A 22367-nucleotide genomic window follows, 5' to 3' on the forward strand; every position below is an offset into this window, starting at 1 on the left:
TAGAAAAGACAGCTTTATCTAGACCTCTCACCTGCAGACACGATGAGGAACTACCCTTCCCTAGCGAACCTTCTTGCCCTTTGAGTTTTGTACTAGGGCTAAGCCATTGGAAAAATTGTTTAATCTGGTTTCTGAAACTATTTTCAGGAGGAGGTTGTCTCTTCTGTGACAGGGCTTGGAAAGGCTTGCTACCAAGTATCTTTTCTGCCTTGTTTGGAGGGGTGTGGCACTTCTTCTCAGTTAGGATTACTTCAGCCTGGCATCACTTCTGCCAGGTTCATCCAGTTTGGATACCTTAAGGTTCTTTTTGTAGTTTTGTGGGGTTTCTTGGCCTGGCATTTGGGAACAATGTGACTAGAGACCCATGGCTCCTCCTGCTGCTGCTCTATACTGTTCCCTTTGTTGTACAATTGAACATGAAATACCTGGGAGGCTGCTATAGGGCACCTTGGTCACACGCAAGCAAGGTCTGCATTGTTGAAGAATACTTGTCCTGGCATTTGGATATAATCTGAGTAGGTTCCTGTTGCTCTTCCATGCTGGTCCATCTGTTGTGCAACTGAACATGAAGTACCTGGGAGGCTGCTGTGTCCCTAGTGGAGATAACCTAGAGACTAGTCTGCATTGTTGGAGGGGAATCCTTGGCCTGGCACTTGGGTGTAATGTGGCTAGGGGCCCATGGCTCTGGCTGCTGCTGCTGCATGCTGCTCCCTCTGCTGCATGAATTAACATGAAATACCTGAATGGCTACTGTGTACTGGGAACACCCTGGTAATGAGTCAGCAAGATCTGGACTGTCCCCTTGATTGTTCCCTTATTTGAAGTTGGGGGTGGGTCAACGGGAGCTTCCTGAACCTGCCTCTGCTTCCTGTTCTCCAATTTTAACTTCAACTCATTAATCATTTTGCTTTTAAGTTCTTCTATTGATATAGAATCAGGAACTGAGATTCTTGTTGGGGACTTTTTAGTAGTCAGGGTAGTTTCTACTTTATAAGAATTCACTTTTGTCACTGGGGAACACCCTGATTCCTTGGTCATCAGGTTATTAGTTTGTGATTGAAAATCATGATGTTTTTCTCCTTTGAGTAGCTCCTTTGACTTGTAGGTCATAGAAAAATGAGCTAAATTCTTCATTTTTCTCTGAAACTTTTTGGTATTATTGATGGAATCCTCACTCTTATCTAGTATCTCAGGTTCAGTCCCAACTTGTCTTGTGGACAGCATTGAACTGTGCACAGGTTTATCGCTGCTGTCATTTTTGTGGGACAAAGCTGTGTGTTTGCCATCTTCAACTGCAAACTGAAGACTGTTATATAAGGGTGATTTCTTTACAATCTCCTGTCCTCTTTTGCCCACAGGTACAGAGGCAGAGAGGCAATTATCCACAACAGGGACATTTGCTGTTCTCATTGTGTCCTCGTGAAAAGCGTTAGAGTGTTCTACTAGAGGCCTGGGAACCTCAATTTTAGAATCCGGCTCAGAATTAAGAATGTCTGAGGATGGAATTTGTAAGAATTTGTTTGGAGCTCTTTTACAATGAAGATTTCTATGGATTCTTGACTCTTCTGTGGAAGGCCATTCACCATTCTTCAGTGACAAAAATCTCAGTACGATCCTGGAATATCTTTTGACTTTTGCCATAAGGGAAAGAACTAAAGATGCTGTCCTTTCTCTCCAATGGCACCAAATCTTTCACTTGGCTGAGGAAATTCTCAGAAAAAATTCATTTTGACAGAATAACTTGAACTCTGCACAATTTCTGGGATCTGATCCTTATTGATTTCATCAAATTTCTTGCTCACATGTGCCTCCAGGCCCGCCTTGTGGTATTGACTTGCCTGTAAGGTGCTTGAGTGATATACCCTGAATGAATATCTACAGGTCTTTCTTGGTCTGTGTGAGTGTCAGGTGCTGGAAGATCATCTGGAGCCACCTTGGCATGGCTCAGTCGTTGATAATATTTTTTTATTTATTTTATTTTATTTGTGAACATACTGTACAGAGGGGTTACAATTACATGGGCAGGATAATGCATACATTTCTTACCAAGCATTGCAGCCTCCTCCTTTGTTTACCCTTCACCTCCCTTCCCAGGCTCCCCCCCACACCCAATCATTCCCCCCCTCCTCCCTACCACCGACATTGTAAAGCTCGTTTTTGACATGACTATTTGTACTTCTCATTGTTGCAACAGGTCCACCTGAATCCTTAAATGACTTGTTTTTCCCCATGTCCTCCACAAGTTATACTGACATCAAATATAGTGAAAGCAGGGGTTATACTGTGGGGAGGGACATACAAAGCAACGAAGAAATAATCTTATAACTGCGTTAGAAACACATGCATGAAAGAAAAAAAAACATTAAAATACATATCTAAGGGTTCATTTTCCTAACATCACATTATCTGACATTATCTATTAGATATTGCAAATAAGGGAAACCATGGGACCTGTGTTTCTTTGGGCCTGGCTTACTTCACTTAATATAATTTTTTCCAAGTTTTTCCATTTCCTAACAACTGGGGCAATGTCATTCTTTCTGATGGAGGCATAGAATTCCATTGTGTATGTATACTACATTTTCTTGATCCATTCATCGACTGAAGGCATCTGGGTTGGTTCCATATCTTAGCTATGGTAAATAATGCTGCAAAAAACATAGTTGTGCTGGTAGCTTTAGTGTGGTATTTTTTGGTCTGTAAACTGTGTCCCTTTTTCTTTATATCCTGCTCTAGAGGAGGTATCTCCGAACTCCTCTCATGGAGCTGCCTTTCTAACTGTTGCAGTTCAACCTTGCTTATATTTTTGCTGCTGGGACTAGTGAAAATAGAAATGCCTTCAAGTCCATGGCTGCTCTTTTTCTCAGTGTAGTGGGAAATCTGTGTCTGAAGATTCATTGATGATGATCAAATGATCCCATCGGGCAGGTCCCAGCAGTGCTGGATGAGCCACTTTCGAAGGTGATGCTCTATTATTTTCCAGAGCTCATCTTCAAGAGGAAAGTCTCCAGGAAGTATAGAGGCCGAAGAATCATGGGCCTTGCAGGTCTGTTTAACAAATGAAAAATGGGGAGCTGGAGGACAAAAGTCTTCTTGGGATTTTTGGATGACAGGGGGTAAACCTCATATGCTTTTATGAACTTTCTGTAGTACCTTATATTCTAGACCATCAATTTGAGACAGTTTAAGAAGCTGTGTCTTGCTCTGAGGCTGAGGCATATGAAAACATACTCCGCAGTTGCAGAGCTGAGATCCAGAAGGTGGCAGGACTGGAAGTGGGGATTCGAGCTGGGCCTGGAATTGGTCAGAGGGGAGATGCTGGGATGGAGATTGGAGAACGGATTCAGACAATGCTTGATGTTGAATCTGGGGCAAGGACAGTGTTGTTTGACCAGAAATGACAGTGGGCTTATGGGCACTGTAGGCATGAATAATTTGCTTGAAGCAGATTGAGGGACAGTCACCTGAGGCAGGGACATAGAGCTCAGGGACTCACAGTGTAGGGATGTGAGACCCCAGAAAAGCTGGGATGAACGGTCCACAAAGACCTTCGGATGTGGGGGCTGCTGTTGGTGCATGTGAAAATTCTCCAATTTGCCTGTGGTGCTTGCAAATGGAGGAGAGACTGCTGAGTCTTGCTGATCAGTAATAGACTGCAACAATTCTTCTGAAAGATTCAACTGGCACTCTGGCTTTGACTGATTGGGGAAATATTGTGTTTTATCTTCCTTATCCTCTGACATCAAGAAATCGCCTCTCTTTTGGATTTGTCTCTCCAGCAGTGTCAGGACATCAGAGCAGATAAATGAGTGACTTTTAGAAGTTGTAATGTAGGTTGTAGTGTCTCCCTCAAAAAATCTTGCAAGACTATCAAGGTCAGTAAGCTCTGGGTCCTTATAATACTGTGCCAAGCTGGGCAGAGGCAGGTTTGCAGCATGGAGCTGCAGCATGGGGAGTTTGGACATAGAGGGGCTTGTACTGTCAATGGCTCTCTTGTTTCAGTCATACGTGATTGCTGGGTAATAAGTGGGCAATCCATCGAGACTGTCCACCATATACAAGGACCTATCTTGTCCTGTTTCCTGTTTCCTGAGTATTACATGGGCAAGGGGAAATCCCAAGTAGGAATAGGTCCTCCCAGAATTGGGAATCCATGGGAGAAATAGATGATGATGACAGTCTCCGGGTGGTGGTGGTGAAGATAAGTTCTTTAAGGAGATGACTTTGTTAAGAGAGACATTGGAGGAAGATGAGAGGCAAGGTTCGGGTGAAGTGGCTGGAGTTGAATGGCCAGGAGGGTTTGTCAAACAAGTGAATGATAACTTTTTCATCGAAGCTGTGGAAACCAAATGGGACAAGGTGAAAGCATCATTTTCCAGGGATGCCCTAGAGAGTAGCTGACTGACCTTAGCCGTGGTTCTGTTACATATGTGACAGAGGGGCTCTGGTCACAGCAATTTCTTCAAGGGGTGGATATCATCAGATTGGTTCAGTGAGCTGCAGGAGACAAAAAGTGCAAGGTTATTGCCAGGACTAACATGGGAAATGGAGGGCCTGCAAGTGAGAGGGGGAAAGGGGGATACCTGCAGCCATATACCCTTTGTGTTCTCACACATCTGTGATCTGATAATACCGTCTCCTTTCACACAACCTTTGCTCTGGCTACTCCTCTGAAAACTAGCCACCTGTACTCTCCATGGGTGCTTATAATATAATATTGTGACCAGGAAAGAAGAATGGCTAATTTTTTTTACCTTTTAAAAATAGAAAGCAGTTTCCTCTCCTCTTCAATGTCTTTCTGGCAAGTTCTCTGACCTGGAAAACGAGAACAGTGTAATGAAAGTGGAAACATAAGGATTGTGTAGGAGTCTCTTTATAGGAAACACTTAGGGAGGTTACCTTGTACATGGGTCTGAGCTTCTGGGAGTACAGCTCCTTCCTTACACAACTGAAGTTGTGGCTTGACATCTCAACTGCCCCCCTAGTGAGCAGAAACCCATGTCCAGGTCTATCACTGCCTCATGCCCAGAGCTGGCACAGCACAGACTCTGAGAAACATCTTGGGCCTCACTGTCTACCTGTGAGGGCTCATTTTCTCAGAGAGACAATGTATAGCAACTGATTTCCTCAGAGACCATGGGCTTTGACACCTCATGAAAGAAAAAGGATCACCATGGATGAATTCCTATCACCCACGATAAAACATACTTCTAAATGCTCCTCTCCTTTTTCCTTATATGTCTGCCTTGATTCTGAGAAAAGATGAGAGACTAGGTTTCAATCATATCTATTTCTCTTTTCTCTAGCAAGTTCAGACATGATATGGAAATGAAATGATTCATTTTAATTAGCAGGGATTTTTCCTTATATTAATGGTCAAATATTTTCAATTTTCCTTTGAAAAACTCACAGAGGGGTTTTGACAATGCATATAGATTTTTAATCAGAGGGACTCTGCTAGAGAAGAGCATCAAACATGCAGCCACCAGCCCACATATGTGCTCCCTCTGAGGAAGACAGAGCTTACACTTGAGGCTCTGCTCAGATTACCTCATAGGTCAGTACTGCTTTCGTGTGCATCTCAGCAGGGAGGAAATCCTATGACAGGACACCTGACTTGGGGACAGGACTCAAGATCACATGTCAGAAACCACGAGTTCTTATAGTGTTCACACCATGTAGCTTAAGCCACAGTTAGGAAAAAAGTCACTATTCATTTCTCATTCAGATGGGAGCCTGAGCCCACCCAGGCTGGGCCTCATGCCCTACAACAGCAATACTTCATGTCCTCAAACTTCCCATGTTAACCATAACAAAATCTCTCTTGAGGGTTCACACAACACTTCCTTACCTTTTGAATGAATGCATTGATCCAAAGAGTTGAATAAACTTGTAGGAACAGCCAGTAACAAATACAAAATCAGGACCCTCATGGCACCCAAAAAGGTATATGAGGTGTCAAAATCCAAAAAAGCTAAGAAAAATTCATCCATGGTTCAGTTCTGTTATTCAGAATAGAGAGAACTTTCTCCATAGTCTGAATCTCAAGGCTGCCTTAAGCAATTGAGTTCTGAGGGGGACAAGGGCTTGGCTTTATACCCCAGGTCTGCATCACAGAGCTTGGGAGTCATAGAGGGGTTCTGGGGTCAGGGAGGGGTGGTCTGGAGAGGGCATGACACAGCCTTGCCCAATCTGCCATCCCAGCACTGATCTCTGCCCAACGGCTGTCCATGTCCCATTCTTCCCTTTCTTCGTGTTGTGTATTTACCACAGAGAAATTTGTGAACAAGCTATTACCTTAGATCTTTTTAATTTTGTGGGTCCAGGTACTCTACTGTCTTAGGAGTCTAACCTATATTACCTGGAATTTGATATTTCCACTCAGGCTCATGTGCTCAAACAAACTATCTACAGAATGTTTTTCATTACTTGAACTCAGATATGAAACAAAATTCTTATTCCCTTATTTACTTTTGTGACTGTTAGATTATACCCAATTTCCCTTTTCAACCTGTACTATCTTCAATCTGCACAACTGCCTCAAATTAAAAAATATCATGGTTCAATAAATGAATTCAAAACTTTAAAATAAATGAATGTGAAATTAAAATTTCACTTGATTCAGGGGATGCTCACAGCACATATCTTTTATGGAGTTAATGAACCTGAAGCATGCTTTGTTCAAATATACATACACACACATTCTGATAAATCACCCCAGCATTTCCAACCTCAAGAACCAATTATTGCCCCCTTTGAATTCAACCTCCCCTGCCAGCTTTCAGGCCTACCACAATGATGCCTTATCTCATCCTCAGACTGCCCACGTGTGATGTCCATGTCATTAATAACATGAGGACAGAAATAACAAAATTTCTTGGTGTTCACCCACACTTCCTTATCCTTTGAATGCAGGCATTTTCCCAAAGAGTTGAATAAACTTGTGGGAACAGCCAGTAACACAAATACAAAATCAGGACCCCCACAGCACCCAGAATGGTGTAGGAGGAGTCAAAATCCAATAAAGCTAAGTTAATTCATCCATGGTTCAGTACTGTTATTCAGAAAAGAGAGAATCTTCTCCATACTCTGAATCACAAGGCTGCCTGAGGCAACTGAGTTCTGAGGGGGGTAAGTGCTTGGCTTAATACCCCAGGCCTGCATCACAGAGTCTGGGAATCGTAGAGGAGTTCTGGGGTCCGGGAGGGGTGATCTGGCACAGCCCTGCCCCACCGTCCAACCTAGCAATGAGCTCTGCCCAATTGCTGTACATGTCCCACTCTTCCCTTCCCTCATGTTGGGTATTTGCACCAGAGAACTTTCCTTTTCATTCATCTGTGACTGTTTTAAGGTGAATTATCTAAACAGCAACATTTTAGTAGATGGAATTTTGGAGTCTATATTATAGTTAGCAGGCTGCATGCAGCCAGTTGTTACAAAGGACTGCAGATCCCAAATACACATAATATGGTTAGGAAACAGGCCACAGAGGAAAGAAAGAACAAAAAAATACCAAGACACCAATTCAGCTCTGATGGAGAGCTGAATAGGGATGCATGGTGAACAGCCAAGACACAGGAGACAGGACACAAACACGGAGACACATGGCATGACATAATGGTGTCTATGCTGTTCAATGCCTTTTAGCATGTACCTTTTGGAGTAGGGTTACAGGACACTCCCAGTCCCAGGAATTGGACTGACAGATTCAGTACCCTATCAGCCAAGGGCTCGCCCCTGTCTCCAGAGATCCAGGTGTTGTTTTTTTTTTGTTTTGTTTTATTTTTTTATGTCCAGTCGTGTGGCCTGAACTCTGGGCCTGGGTGCTGTCCCTCACCTCTTCAGCTCAAGGCTAGCGCTCTACCACTTGAGCCACAGCACCAATTCTGGCTTTTTTCTTTTTGCTTATGTGGTGCTGAGGAATGGAACCCAGGGCCTCATGCATGCAAGGTAAGCGCTCTACGACTGAGCCACCTTCCCAGGCCCCAAAGGGTGTTTTAACCTTATTAATTAAGCAACCTCTACTGCTGTTCAGTAAAGGTCTCTTGAGAGTGAAGAGTCTTTGATTAGTGAAATTCCCTAATTGGATCAGACTCTCATCAGAAAGCATAACAACATCCATTGCCTCACCCTCAGGATCCCATTGCTTAGCATAAAGCTACTTCAACAAGAATTGGATCAACCTGTGTCAATATTAGCCTGCAGATATTTGAAACTAGAGAAAAGATGAAGTCACTTTAGCAATCCTGGAATTTAAGGAAAAGGGATGGAGTTTTGATTCATAATGGTATAAATACATATTGTATATGAATTTAGGTTTCTATGTAATTACTCTCCCAAACTAATTGCAAATTTTAGTACTTCTTTTTCCTGTGCATTTCACCTTAGTTTTAAAGGGTTTCTTATGTGAATAATGTATTCATGCACAGACAAAAGTATTGTAAATGGTTTTTTCTTTGTTTGTATGTTTTTGCCGGTCCTGGCCACTGTCCTAAGCTTCTTTTTGCTCAATGCTAATGCTCTACAATTTGAACCATAACAATGCTTCTGGCGGCTTCCTCCTCCTCCTCCCTCTCCTCCTCCTCCTCCTCCTCCTCTCCCTCTTCCTCTTCTTCCTCCTCTGCCTCCTCCTCCTCCACCTCCTCCTCCTCCATCTCCTCCTCCTCCACCTCCTCCTCCTCCATCTCCCCCTCTTCCTCTTCCTCTTCCTCCTCCTTCTTCTTTTTGAGTCATTTATTGGAGATAAGAGTCTTACAGTGTCTCCTGCCCTGGCTGGCTTGGAACTCTGATCCTCAGATCTCAGCCTCCTGGGTAGGGAGGAGTTTTAATGGATTCATCTTCAAGTCTCAATTATTATGAGTATTTCTATCTTATGCCATCAGTGCCTTTAGCTTTTCTGTTTGTTTTTGGGATAATTTAAAGCAAACCTCATTTATATTATTTTACCCATAAACACTTCAGTTAACCTTATGATATGAAAAGAACTAGAGTAAGTACTAACACATTGAAGTACTAAAGTATCATATTTTATTAGGTTATCATAAAGTTTGGTAATTATCTGCTCACGAATGAGCAGATTTTTTAAAAAGAAAAAGTTGTGTTTTCAACGAATACTCCATAGTGGCAAGTGATTTTTACAACTTCATTATGCTATATGTATGACCATATCAAGTGAAAAATTATGTCCTTGGGTACTATACTTTAGTTACTAGAAGAAGCTCTCTTCTTTAGTTTTTGTCCTCTCTGTAAACCAATTAAAAAAAGTTGAAGGTGGCCTGAAGGAAGTGGTCACTATAGATGTATATTAAAGATGACTTTTCATGGGGCTTGAACTCTGGGGCTGGATTCTGTTCCTCAGCTCTTCAGCTCAAGGAGAGCACTCTACCACTTGAGCCAGAGTGCCACTTCTGGTTTTTTGGTGGTTTAAGAGTCTCACAGACATTCCTTCCTGGGCTGGCTTTGAACTGTGATCCTCAGATCTCAGTTTCCTGAGAAGCTAGGATGACAGGCTTGAGCCACTGGTGCCTGGCTCAAAGACGAATTTATTCTGAAGTTCTGGTACTTTGGACCTTGTTGATCTGGAGAGAATGTCCTTTCCAGGGATTACCAGACTTTATGCCACTACCCATCTGCTGGGGAATGGTCTGAAATGTGAGGACCAGATAAAATACTTACCACAACTAGTCCGGGGCTATGCTGTAGAGGCTGTTAGAATTACTCAAATTAATCCATTCTAAATCTGCTTTTTTGCCTCAGTAGTTCCTTCCATAAAATTCACTCTGTTGGCTCTTGCCTGTGTTTTCCCTAGTCTCTTACTGCCTCCTGACCAAACTTTGTTCTCCCTGTACATGTTCCCAGTGTGATAAGCATTAGTAACTAGCCCTTCAACTTATGAATAAACAAAATGGAGTATATCCATACAATATTTAACCATAAAAATGAATGAAGTGCAGGTCTATACTACGCAATGGATGAATCTTGAAGATAATTATGCTAAATTAAGATTATGCTAAGAAAAGATCACACTATTGTAGGACTCCAGTCATAGGACATGCATAGAAGACAGAGAAACGAAGGAATTCATTTTGTTCAGGAGCTGAGGGAGAAGATGGAATGGAAAGTAATTTGCTATTGTGTGTAGGGCAGGGTTTTCAAAATAATCTGGAATTTGTGGTGATGGTTGCACAACTCTGTGAATATCAATGTATTATATACTTTATTTTTAGCTCTTGATGTTTTATTTTTCTCTTATCAGCATGTATTAATGTACACAATAATGGGTTACATGACATTTCATGCATGTGCATAATGCACTTTGACCGTATTCACCAACATCATCATTTCTTGGCCTTCTCCCACAGATCTTTTCTCTTCCCAAATCATGCCCTTTCTACTTCCAATTTTTCTCTTAAAATCTAGTTTTTTCCTATGAGAGAAAATATGCTTTTTTCCAAGTCCGACTTATTTTTATCATCATAATTATATTCAGGTCCACCTATTTTCCTATAAATAACATTTTTGTTCTTTATTATTGTGAATAATTCTCCTTGTGTTTAACATAAACACACAGAGACATACACACACACATAAACACATACACAGCACATACATACAAACATTTCCTGTACATTCCCCCACGCACATTAAGAGGGTATTTTTTTTTTTTTTTTGCATCTAGAATCTGCTGCTATTTGTGGATATTTTTCCCTTCTGATAATAGTTGTTTTGACTTAGATGAGATGGAATCTCAATGTAGATTTGAGGAGTAAAGATGCTGAACTTTAAAATGTATTTGTTGGCTATTTGTACTTTTTTATTTGCCAATCTTAAGATTTGACCTCAGAGCCTGAGGACTGTCCCTGAGCTTCTTTTGCTCATGGCTAGCGCTTTACCACTTGAGCCACAGCACCACTTCCGGCTTTTTCTGTGTCTGTGGTACTAAGGAATCGAACCCAGGACTTCATGCATGGTAGGCAAGCACTCTACCACTGAGCCACATTCCCAGCCCCCCATTGGTACTTTTGAGAACTGTCTCATTCATTTGACCATTTATTGATGGGATTTTTTGATGTTTAATTTTTTATTTTGTTTTATATTATGGATATGAATCCCCTGCAGATCAATTAAACTACCTGAGCCTTTTCACTCATTTACTACAGATATATACCTTGATACTTGTACATCACTGGTCCTGCAAATTTCTATTTAATTTTAAATCAGATATATTTCCATTTCCATTTTCTACACTACAATGTCACCCTTCCTTTTCTTTTATCTTTTTACCAAGTGTTAGGATTTTAAATCAGAGCCTATCACTCAGCTAGCAGTCTACTACTTCTGTCACCCTTCCAGACTGATATTTTGCTAAACATTTTAGGAATCGAGTCTCATATACTTTTCTGCTTTGGTTGGCTTCAAAGTAGGATCCCTGAATCTCAGCTTCCTGAATAGCTGGAATTAGAGATGTAAGCCACTGGCTCCCAGCTCAGCCTTCTTTCTAACTATGCTGCTATCCATTATTCCTTTCATGATTTATGCAGCAGTTTATAGCGGGTAAATTTGCAGTTGATAGAAGGTAATTTGTCAGATTCCAATAGATTTTAAAACAACTGTTATGAAGAAAGGGCCTACCACTTCATAAGTTAAGCAATGAGTACATTTTCTCTTTGGGGAATGTCATCCTTCCCTTCCCTTTCCCTCAGTCCAATAGATTTTTATATAAGAAACATAGTCAAAACAAATAGCAAGGAAGATGGAGTAAGTTTACTGCATTGCTACCTGAGTCTAATTTTAATTTGGGTCTAACTTGTGCTAGATCTTATTACAGATGGCAATTGCCTTTCTGTTTTTGTCTGTCTTAGTGATTGCCTGTTTTTCTTGTTGCTAATAGTTTCACTGTTCTCTATTTTTAAATTTTAGACAGGGTTTGAGTGCCAGAGTTGCTGGGGAACATCTGCTGTTCGTCTGTTAATAATCTGTATAAAGATGAATATTACGATCTCTTTGATTTGCTTACTATATGTATTTGAGCTTCCCCTTTAAGCCTAGCTGAACTGTAATGGAGAGTGAATACAGAGTGTGCTGTGGCAGATTATAAGCCACTGTGAGATGCGAACTTTAATTTGTGTCCTTTGAGACAAGAGCAGCTACCTCCCCAGCCTGACATGGAACTACAGAAACGTGTTACCCATTTGGAACAAGAGTTTTCTCTGGGTAGCCATGGCAGGGGGCTTCCGTGAATGATTAAGTTTATTCCATTTTCCAATTAGGAAATTACCTTCATTTTCAAGATGGGCTGTGCCATATAACTGGCAAAGCTTTCTAAGAATTGAACACTGCCAACTGGTAGAAAAAAGACACTTTTCTCCATTCAGGCTTCCTTCCTAAAGACAAGATGACAATAATTAAGGTACAGAGGACAGAATGCCTCCAGTGTTATGAGTTTATTGGGGCACATTTTCAATATCTTCCTGACAATAAGAGTCCCAGCTCTGTTTCCTGGTTACCATGGCAACATCCCCATTTGATTGGTCCTCCTGGCACTCTCATAGGATTATCTAGTGGATGCCTCCTCAGAGTCTTCCATTTATATTTTCCTTCCTGCCTTGAAAAAACATTCAGTTGACTCAAATGTAAATTAATTCAGTTACAGTGCAGTTTTTAAGGCACCCAAGCCAGTACTTCAGTAGTTCAATTTATGGAGAGGTGATTTAGTAGGTAAATATTTGATAGGCACTCATGTGTCTCATTGTTTTATGACAACATTTGAAATCAGAAGTACCCCTGAGTAGAGCTGCCTAGTTTTGCAAGACCTGTTCTATTATGAGAGGAAAGGTTTCATTCAAACAGTGATGTGAAGTTCCACTGCTGGCTAACTTATTCTGAGAGAAAAGGCACTAAATAAACATGAAACTTGCCCTCATCTGATTTCCCCACATGAGTGGATTTGTTTGCTTAAAGTAATCCTGGTGCTCCTGAAACCACCCAATAGAAATGAGTGTCTGCATTTTGTGGTGCAACCACAGGTAAGATTTAGAGTGAGCCAGAACTGAATAGATACAGTGAGAAAAAATTGGAGTCCTGTTTACTTATTTGCTAACAGACTGCTACAAATGAGAATCACATGACATTCTCTGTGTGAAGCAATAAGACTTCTAACTAATAAAGCACTCAAGGTGGGGGGAAGATATTTTATGTTTACATGCATACATGGGAATCACTTTCATTTAATTTGAGAGGAAGAATTGATGTGGACTTTGGAGTACAATTCTCAGGTCCAAACTACGGTTCTTTTATTAGCTGAGTGACCTTGGTTAAGTTATCTAAACTCTTCTGTGTCTCTGTTTCCTCATTAATAACAAGAGGAAAATGTCAACACCGGGGCCAAGAAGGGGATAAACTGGGATAATGTAGGAAAGGATTTAGGAGGTGAGCAGATAGAAATACACTGCTCAGGCTTCTTATTTGCTCATATTTCTATTAAATTCTTCTTTAATCCAAGGATTAGTTATTACCAACAAACTCTTGTTATTGATTTAAGAAAAAGTGCTTCTCTGTTCAATAATATTTTGAGAGCAGAAATATCAGGATTTAAATCTAAATATCTGAATTTAAATCTATTTTGAAAATTTCAGAATTTCCATAATTAATAAATTGTTAGGGAAGAAGACATTTTCAAAATTGATTCAGTTGAATAAACACTGCAACCCAATGTTATACCAAGCTGAGTGCCAGTGGCTCATGCCTGTATCCTAGCTACATAGAAGGCTGAGATTTGAGGATCTCAGTTTGAAGTTAACACAATGGCATACCGGATTTCAGTATATATAGAGCCATATGGAGAGTACTGTGAAATGTATAGCTCCTCTATAAATTCCATATTATTAATATATAATTAGAGGGAAACACGCAATAACTTTTATATTTGTACAATATTTCTGGACATTGAGAGGTTAAGCTTCAAGATACCTGTACTCAGTACAGGTATCTTTGATCCCAGTATAAAGTCAGGACAGGCAAACACATTCATGAGACTTTTACCTCCAGCAAACCTGCAAAAGTAGTGGAGCTGCAAACTTAGGTGGTAGGGTGCCAGTTTGAGTGGAAAAGCAAACTAAGAGTACATGGTCCTGAGTTCAAACTGTTGTACTTCATTTCCGTATTTTGCAGAAGTTTTCAATCTTTCTGCTTGAAGATTAATTTTTTTTGAGACTGGGACTTAAACTCAGTACAGGACACTTTCACTCACTGACAATCGTTCTACCCACTGACCCATGCCTCCACGTCAACAGGGCTGGTCATTTCTATTACTTTGTGTCCAATGTAGATTAACTTTTAACTATTTTCTGTGTAATCTTTTAAAGATTTTTAAGGTTGTGTGGCATCTTTGAAGATGATCTTCTGCCATCAGGTTTCTCTTCTTTTTCTTTTCTGTACTGATACTAGGGTTTGAACTTAGGGTCTGGGGCTATCCTTCAGCTTTTTCACTGCCATTTGAGCCACAGGTCACTACAGTTATTTGGTGGCTAATTGAAGACAGAAGAGTCTCACAGATTTTCAGACTTAGACTAGCTTTGAACCACAGCCCTCTGATCTCAGCCTTCTGAGTAGCTAGGATTACTGGCTTAGCAGTAGATTTTTAAATCATTATGTACCAAGTGAATTTAGTGTGTGACTAAGGTTATGTTCCAATATGCACTGGAGCCCAAATTTTCAAGAAATGGTTTGAACAAACAGCAATTTATGACTAAGGCAGATTCAAAGCTGATGTAGTTCAAGGGATCCATGGAGGAAATATAAGGGAAGATATTTTTTTTCTTTTTGGGTCCGGTTGTGGGGCCTGAACTCTGGGCCTGGGTGTTATCCCTCAGCTCTTCAGCTCAAGACTAGTGCTCTAACACTTGAGCCACAGCGCCACTTCCGGCTTTTTATTTTTTTTTTTTGCTTAGGTGGTGCTGACGAATGGAACCCAGGGCCTCATGCATGCAAGGCAAGCGCTCTACCACTGAGCCACCTTTCCAGCCCGGAAGACTTCTTTTAATCAGTTCCCTATGTGCTCTGTAAGACCTTTGTGTCCAGTCTGTGTTTTTTTCTTTAAATTTTAACACTTTCTTGTGTCATAATTACATGTTAATTGTACAATCTTTTACCTCCTCCTTCTGCTCCTCTTCCTCCTCCTCCTCCTCTTCTTCCTCTCTACCTCCTTCTCCTCCTTTTGTGTTGCTGAGGATTGAACCCAGGGCCTCATACATGCTAAGCATGTGCTCCAGAGGGCATTCCATATATTGAAGGATTTCAGATGAATCTTCATTTGGTAGTCTCACAGTTATAAAAACTTCCTTATTTTTCTTCTAATATTTGTTTTAAGGTTTATTTTTAATCAGTTTTTGTGCAATATTAATAGGCAGTTGATTATACCTGGGCAATCTGAAATGGCTTATGTTTGCAAGACCTCAAAACCAAAACTCCTTAAAAGCTACTTTAAGATTATATGTTAAATAGTTTTCAGAGGTACTACATGTAATAGTTTGCTATCAGCTTTCGTCTGCATTTTTTAAACTTTATCCTGTCTCCTTTCCTTTTCCTCTTTTTCAAGAAAGCAATTTTCATTTGGATATCAGTATAAAGTCACTGAAAACAGATCACCACAAGATTCACAGCTCCAAATAAGTCACATTTATTGTCTCACAGTCCAATAAGTCAAGGAACAGGACAACTGGGTGCTTGGATCAGGGTCTCAGAATGCTAGAATCAAGGCCTTATTTCTAGCTGGGGCTGTGTTCTAATCTGATACCCAGAGTCCTCTTCCAAGTTCATTCTGGTTGTTGGCCATATTCAATCCTTCTCGGTTGTAGGACAAAGGCATCCTTCCTTGCTGGCTGTGAGTATGGTCATACTCAGCTCCTAGAGGCCTTCCTCAGATCTCTTCTAGGCTTCTTAAATGGTTGCTCAGCACCTAGCTTCCCAGCCTTCTCATGTCATGGTAGCTCCTCTCTTCACAGACAGCAGGGGAAGAGAGTTTTATATCATCTAAAGTTATCACAGCCCTGATTTCTCATCATGTTCTTGGGTCCTTTTCCCTGTAGTGTTCAGAGCTTGAACACTAAAGGGAGGGAATTTGGGAGTTCTTGTTGAATCATACTTTAAGCAGTTTGCTGTTTTGGATAACCAAAATTAAACTGAGACCGATTTGTGTTTTTCCTACACATAATAAATGATAAAGTTTTGTTTCAACTGAGAGGAGCAATATGTGCAAGACCCATATTATGTACATTTGAGAAAATGACACAGGTGCCTTGTTCCATCATCACAGAAGGGATCAGGAGTTTTGAACTTAGCATTCCTCCCTCAGCTCCAGGGACGAATGCCAACAACAGTCTGGTTTGACTTGCAAAATAGTGTTTGTTACACATTGGAGCACAATAAAGATGTCTGGTGTTTTATAATAAAAAGTTCATCCAAGCCTAATATCTGCTAATATATCACATAGATAATGTTGTAGATGAGTTCCAGAAACATACAATGAAGTGAAAAGTTCAACTCAATTTCTAATGCATTGTTTGAAAAAATAAAACAGATCAGAGTTAAATGTGCTATAGTATTCCCATTGGATGCTTCTCCGTAGGAGAATATGAGTATTATTTTATTTTCTTTCTTTTTTATGCAATACATAAAGAGTAAGTAGATCACTATACATATGCAGACTCATCTGTCTAGGAAACTCTTTAATACTTTTCATTTTCTTGCAAATAAATAGTATGCTATGTGTATGTAGTTAGTTGCTTATGAGAAAATACTCCAGCACTCCAACTCTTTCAGTGGTGCATAAGTTTCAGAGAATACTCAAACCTACCCATTGCTCCCTTCAGTGGTCTTCCACTAGTTGGCTATCTAGGTCTATCTTAAATGGAATATCAGATCTTTCTAAGGCAGAGTGACTTCAGGGGTAAAACATTTATTGAGGATGCTCTTATTCAATAAGGAAATTATACCTGGTTCATTGCAACAGGCTTTCATTAAAAGCTTACCTCATCAGATGAAAAGCAGGTTGCAGAGCTGATTCTCAATACTGCTTTGGGATGTTGGGTTGATTTATGATGCAAACAAGGAATCATTTCCTACAGTAGCCCACCCTAGTCATTGTCTACCATGAAGTTTTCCAAAGTATGTTCTCAACAGCCGTTACTCTGGAAAATTCATAGGAATTCCAACCAAAACTTTAAACTAAAAGCTTTCATAATAAAATTCAACTAGGAAATACGTATCTTTATTTCATCCCAGAAGGAAATAATACGATTCTTTTTAAATTTTTTTATTTTTATTTTTTAAATTTTTTTATTGTGAACATTCTGTACAGAGGGGTTACAATTACATGGGAAAGATAATGAGTACATATCTTATCAAGCATTGCAGCCTCCTCCTTTGTTTACCCTTCACATCCCTTCCCAGCCTCTCCCCGCCCCCCAACCCAACCCTCCCCTCCCCCCACCAAAGTTGTAAAGTTCGTTTTCAACATGACAACTTGTACTTCTCATTGTTGCAACAGGTCCACCTGTATCCTTAAACGACTTGTTTTTCCCGAAAGTATTTGATCACAAACCTTTCTTTGCAAGGAATCTTATCACTATTTTAGAAACATGTTCTAGCAAGATTATCTCTAATTTTAATACTTCTTGCGCAGCCAGAGAGCAAGCTGATCTTTCTAAATGTCATGATGGGTCCTTATTACTTCCAATTCACTACCTCTCAAAGACTCCTCTGTTAGCTCCGATTCCTGTCTGGTTGTTCCTGAATGCCAGAATAGAAAAGTAAGGCTTCCTGTTTCATTCTTTCCTCTGTTGCTTGAAAACAACATTATATGACATCATAATACCTTGGCTTTTCCCTAAGAGCACTCTTGGGGATCTTCAAAAATATTCCTGCAGCTATTGCTTGAGCTGACATAAGAACACACTGAATGTCACATTTGTTGTGTCAAATCACAATGAAATTGTGGAACCATAGTCAGAAAAGCATAATCCTACTGAAGCTGAGAAATGGCTTAGATTTAAGAGATAAAAGGCCTTTTTTTTTTTCTTTTTGGCTTTCTCAGCTTTATCACTACTGGCGTTGTTTATCAGGTAATTTGCTTTAATGGGATAGGGGAATATGGGTGGAATTGGCTTGTACATGATATGAACTATTATTACTAGCATCTATCTAATAAATACCAGTAGGAAACACCTTCTCAAATGAGGAAACCAAAAATGTCTTCAAATATTGTGTGCGTCCTATGGAACAAAACTGTCATCTGACTGGGACTCATTGAACTGGTAAATAATGGGATAATTAGTGGTTAAAAGGGACTGTCCAGCAAGTGCTTGTGTCTCATGCCTCTAATCCTAGCTACTTAGGAAGCTGAGATCTGAGGATCATGGTTCGAAGCTAGTTTAGACAGATAAAGCCTCCAGAATTTACCTTAGATTAACCAGCAAAAAAGTTGGAACTGGACTCATAAGAAGGCTTGTGTAGAGAAAGTGGGTGTGGCAGTTGATCTTTTCTATTTACAAATGAGATGAAACCAGTGTTTCCTCCAGGGTGTAAGGAAAATGTAAACATGGCAGGACATTCTGCTCTTTCTTTGAATCATCTTTCAGCGTAACTTTGTCCAGCTAACTAAAAATAATAATAACATAATAATAATACTGTCTTTGAGGATTCATTCCAATAACCCTAGCTACTCAGGAGACTGAAATCTGATAATCATATTTCAAGCTAGACCGGGAATAAAAGAAGCAGTGTGTTAAAAACTACAGCTCTACTTTTAACCTTTTGAGTTCCTGGGGCCTTTTCACTATGTGCATAGTTTAGATTGTATAGTCTGTACTTGCTGGTGGTAGTCATTTTGCATTCTAATATTTGAGTGCAATCTTTTATGGCTGTATTTGGATTGTGACCTACTCTTACCCTCAGATCTCACTGTCCAGAGCTTTATTCTCAGAATTTGAAGAGAGATGCTTATTTTGCTCTTACAGTTTAGTCAAAAAGGAAATAAGCTGCTGGGTGCCAGTGGCTCACGCCTGTAACCCTAGCTACTCAGGATGCTGAGACCTGAGGATCATGAGTCAAAGCCAGCTAGGGCAAGGAAGTCCATGAGAACCAATAGAAAACCAAAAGTGGTGCTGTGGCTCAAGTGGTAGAGTGCTCGCCTTGAGCTGAAGAGAACAGGCCCAGAGTTCAAACCCCATGAACAACAACAACAAAAAAGGAAATAAACTTTAAACTAAGTGTCTTTGAGACTATAAGAACTACAGACACTTATCTAGGTTTTCTTTATTTCCATTTGAATGCAAATAATGAGCCTGGAACTATAACATACCAGTAAGTAAAAGAGACAAAATTTATACCTTTACAAGGCTCATAATAGCAAGGATATTACTAAACAAAGTGAATATTAGGATTATGGAGGAAGAACAGCAAAGTTTAGGGGTGAGAAAAGGCTTTCCCTTCTTGTGTCTGTTTTCTGATATGGGTGCCTAAAATCAGGGCCTTGTGTTTGATCAGCTTTTTTGTTTGGCTGGCACTCTACCACTTGAACCACCTCTCCAGAACAGCTTTTTGCTGATTAATTAGATATGGGAGTCTCAGACTTTTCTTCCCTGCCTGTATTCAAATTGCTGTCCTCAGATCTCAGCCTCCTCAGTAGCTAGGATTACAGGTGTGAGCCACTGGAGCCCAACTTCTCTTTGTGTCTTAATGGAAAAGTTGACCTTAGGAAGGTCTATAGGTAAGAGTTGCATTACTTTGGGCCATAAGAGCCCACCATAAAACCTAGGAAGTAAGAAATAAAGTCACATGCTCAGGGAACTGCACACTGTTTACCAATAGGTCTGGCATGTTAGAAGCTCTGAGTATCTGCTGAATGACTGACTGGATTCTTGCTGGACGTGAGGGGTGGTGGAGATGAGGACCACAGCAGCCACATTGGCAAGTCTGGCAGCCATTGAGAACCTGCTGCATTGGCTATTTTTCTGCTGGCCCAAATCTTGTTCTTCATGTTCTTATTCTTGTTGTGGATGGTATAGGCAAGAATTGATTGTTCCAGGTCAGTGGGCAGCACTCCTCTCATGTAGGAACAGGCAACTTCTCTCTGTTGTTCTGCCACACCTCAGGGACTTATAGTAATCTGATTGATTGGGAGCCAACAGGAAAGTTCGGCTTACAGAGAATGGAGTCATTATTTTCCTCGGCAAGATCAGTTGCAGTCTGGCTACTCCAATCTTAACTTAGAGCATCCCTGTGCTCTCTAATGGAGGTCATGCTTGAGTTGCTGGAAACCCAGGCTGCTAGAGCCCCAAGATCCTTTCCTCTTCCATGGCCTTCTAACTGGCAAGTGACTGCCTTGAGCAGCCTGGGGCCTGTGGGGGCGGGGGGCGGGTGGCTTTGCAGCCCTGTTCACACCTTCGAAAGAACACTTGTCTTCCCTGTGACCCCCAAGTCTGCCTCGCAGCTGCTTACAGGAAATGTTTGGACACTGCCCGGCCTCCATAGCTCCTCTTTTCCAGCAGGTGGTCCTGGTCCTTTCACTCCTCTGACCCCACCCCCCAACCCTTCCTCCCACCCAGGTTCAGATGCTCACTTCACTCATGGACCTTGAACCTCTCTTCAGTGCTGCCTCAAAACCCACCGGGAAAATAAACAAACCTTCTCAGCTCACTTGGCTGCTGTGCCAGGCCCCGCCCCAGCCCCGCCCCCGCCCTTGCTGCAGTTGCCCTCCTAGGTTTTCTTTTAACATAAACTTTTCTCCCAAATTATACCTCAAATTCATGGTTCTATTAGTCTTCTTATTTTAAGCATTTAACATCTTTACTATTATCATCCTTTTAGCCTGGATTACTTCATCTTTTCCATCACCTCCATCCTGCTGTTCTACTTTGAATAGACAGGTGGATCGATGAAAGGTGCATTGTATTTTTTTATCAGTTGTGGGCTTGAACTCAGAATCTGGGTGCTGTTCTCAAGCTCTTTTTACTCAAGGCTAGCACTCTACCACTCTGAGCCACAACTCCATTTCCAGTTTGCTGGTGGCTAGTTGGAGATAAGACTAGTTGGACTTTCCTGCCTAGGCTAGCTTTGAACTGTGATCTTCAAATCTCAGCCTCCTGAGTAGCTAGGATTACAGATATGAACCTCCAGTGCCTGGCTTGAAAAGTTGGAGATGTACTTACTCTTTCTAGCATTAGAGGGTAGATAAAGTCATAATCACTGCATCACACATAACTGTGTACAATATAGGTGGCACTTGAATATAGGATGCAGTTGGAATGAAGTAATGGTATGAAATCACTTATCCTGAGTTCAACTGCATTCTTCCACTGTACTGATTTTGCATCAGGTAACAAAATGGAAAGTAAACACTAACTCCCAGTGGAAAATTGTGGTGGTGAAATCTCTCTATGATGTTTAGCATTTCCTTGGAATCATTTTCATGAACAAGTTCATTGCTTCATCTTGTAAGGATTCAGGATCTTCTAAGTGAAATTTTCTTATAATCTCTTGATTATAAAAGGAGAAAATCTAATTTTAACCCTTGTCCATTTCCCCTTATAAAAACAGGATAGCTGATTCTATACTACCAACAGAGTTCTCTAATTCTTTTTGTGGTTCACTATTTTTTGGTCAGTTGTTGGGCTTGAACACGGCCTGGGTGCTGTCCCTATACTCTTCAGCTCAAGGAGAGTGCTCTACCTTTTTGAGCCACAGTGCCACTTCCAGTTTTCTGGTTGTTTATTGGAGATAAGAGTCTCGGGGGCTTTTCCTGCCGGGGCTGACTTTAAACCATGGTCATCATGAACCCTGATCCTCAGATCTCAGCCTCCTGAGTAGCTAGGATTACAGGCGTGAGCCAGTGACACCCAGCATGATTCACTATTGACATTGACTTTGACATAGAACTCAACGTAGAACTAACCTTGACCTCAACCTTTTTAAATATTTAGGAGTCCCTGGTACCTGAAAGACTTGGGATACAGAATAACAAGTAGAACAGTGATGCTTTCCTTGCATACCACAGTTTGGATACTCTTGAACACATCTCTGTCTATTCTCAAATGTGACATCAAAGACACTTCAGGATGATTACCTTTGTGTTGGAGGGTTTTTGTTCTAATAATAATCTAAGACAAAATAGTAAAAGCACATCCTGATTTCTCTTTATGACTCCTGCATTTCAGTTTTGTATGCACAGTTTCCAACCTTGTCTTTGTGTTTGCATGGCATTGTGTGTGTTGTCACAGGCTAAGAAAGATGACAGGAAGGAACATTTGGTGCAGGCCTGATGTATTCTCATGAACTGAGAAAAGCACAAAGGGTTGAATTTTCTGTGGTAT

This window comes from Dipodomys spectabilis, unplaced genomic scaffold (genome assembly GCF_019054845.1).
Source record: "Dipodomys spectabilis isolate Male_0828 unplaced genomic scaffold, ASM1905484v1 ptg000185l, whole genome shotgun sequence".
NCBI lineage: Eukaryota > Metazoa > Chordata > Mammalia > Rodentia > Heteromyidae > Dipodomys > Dipodomys spectabilis.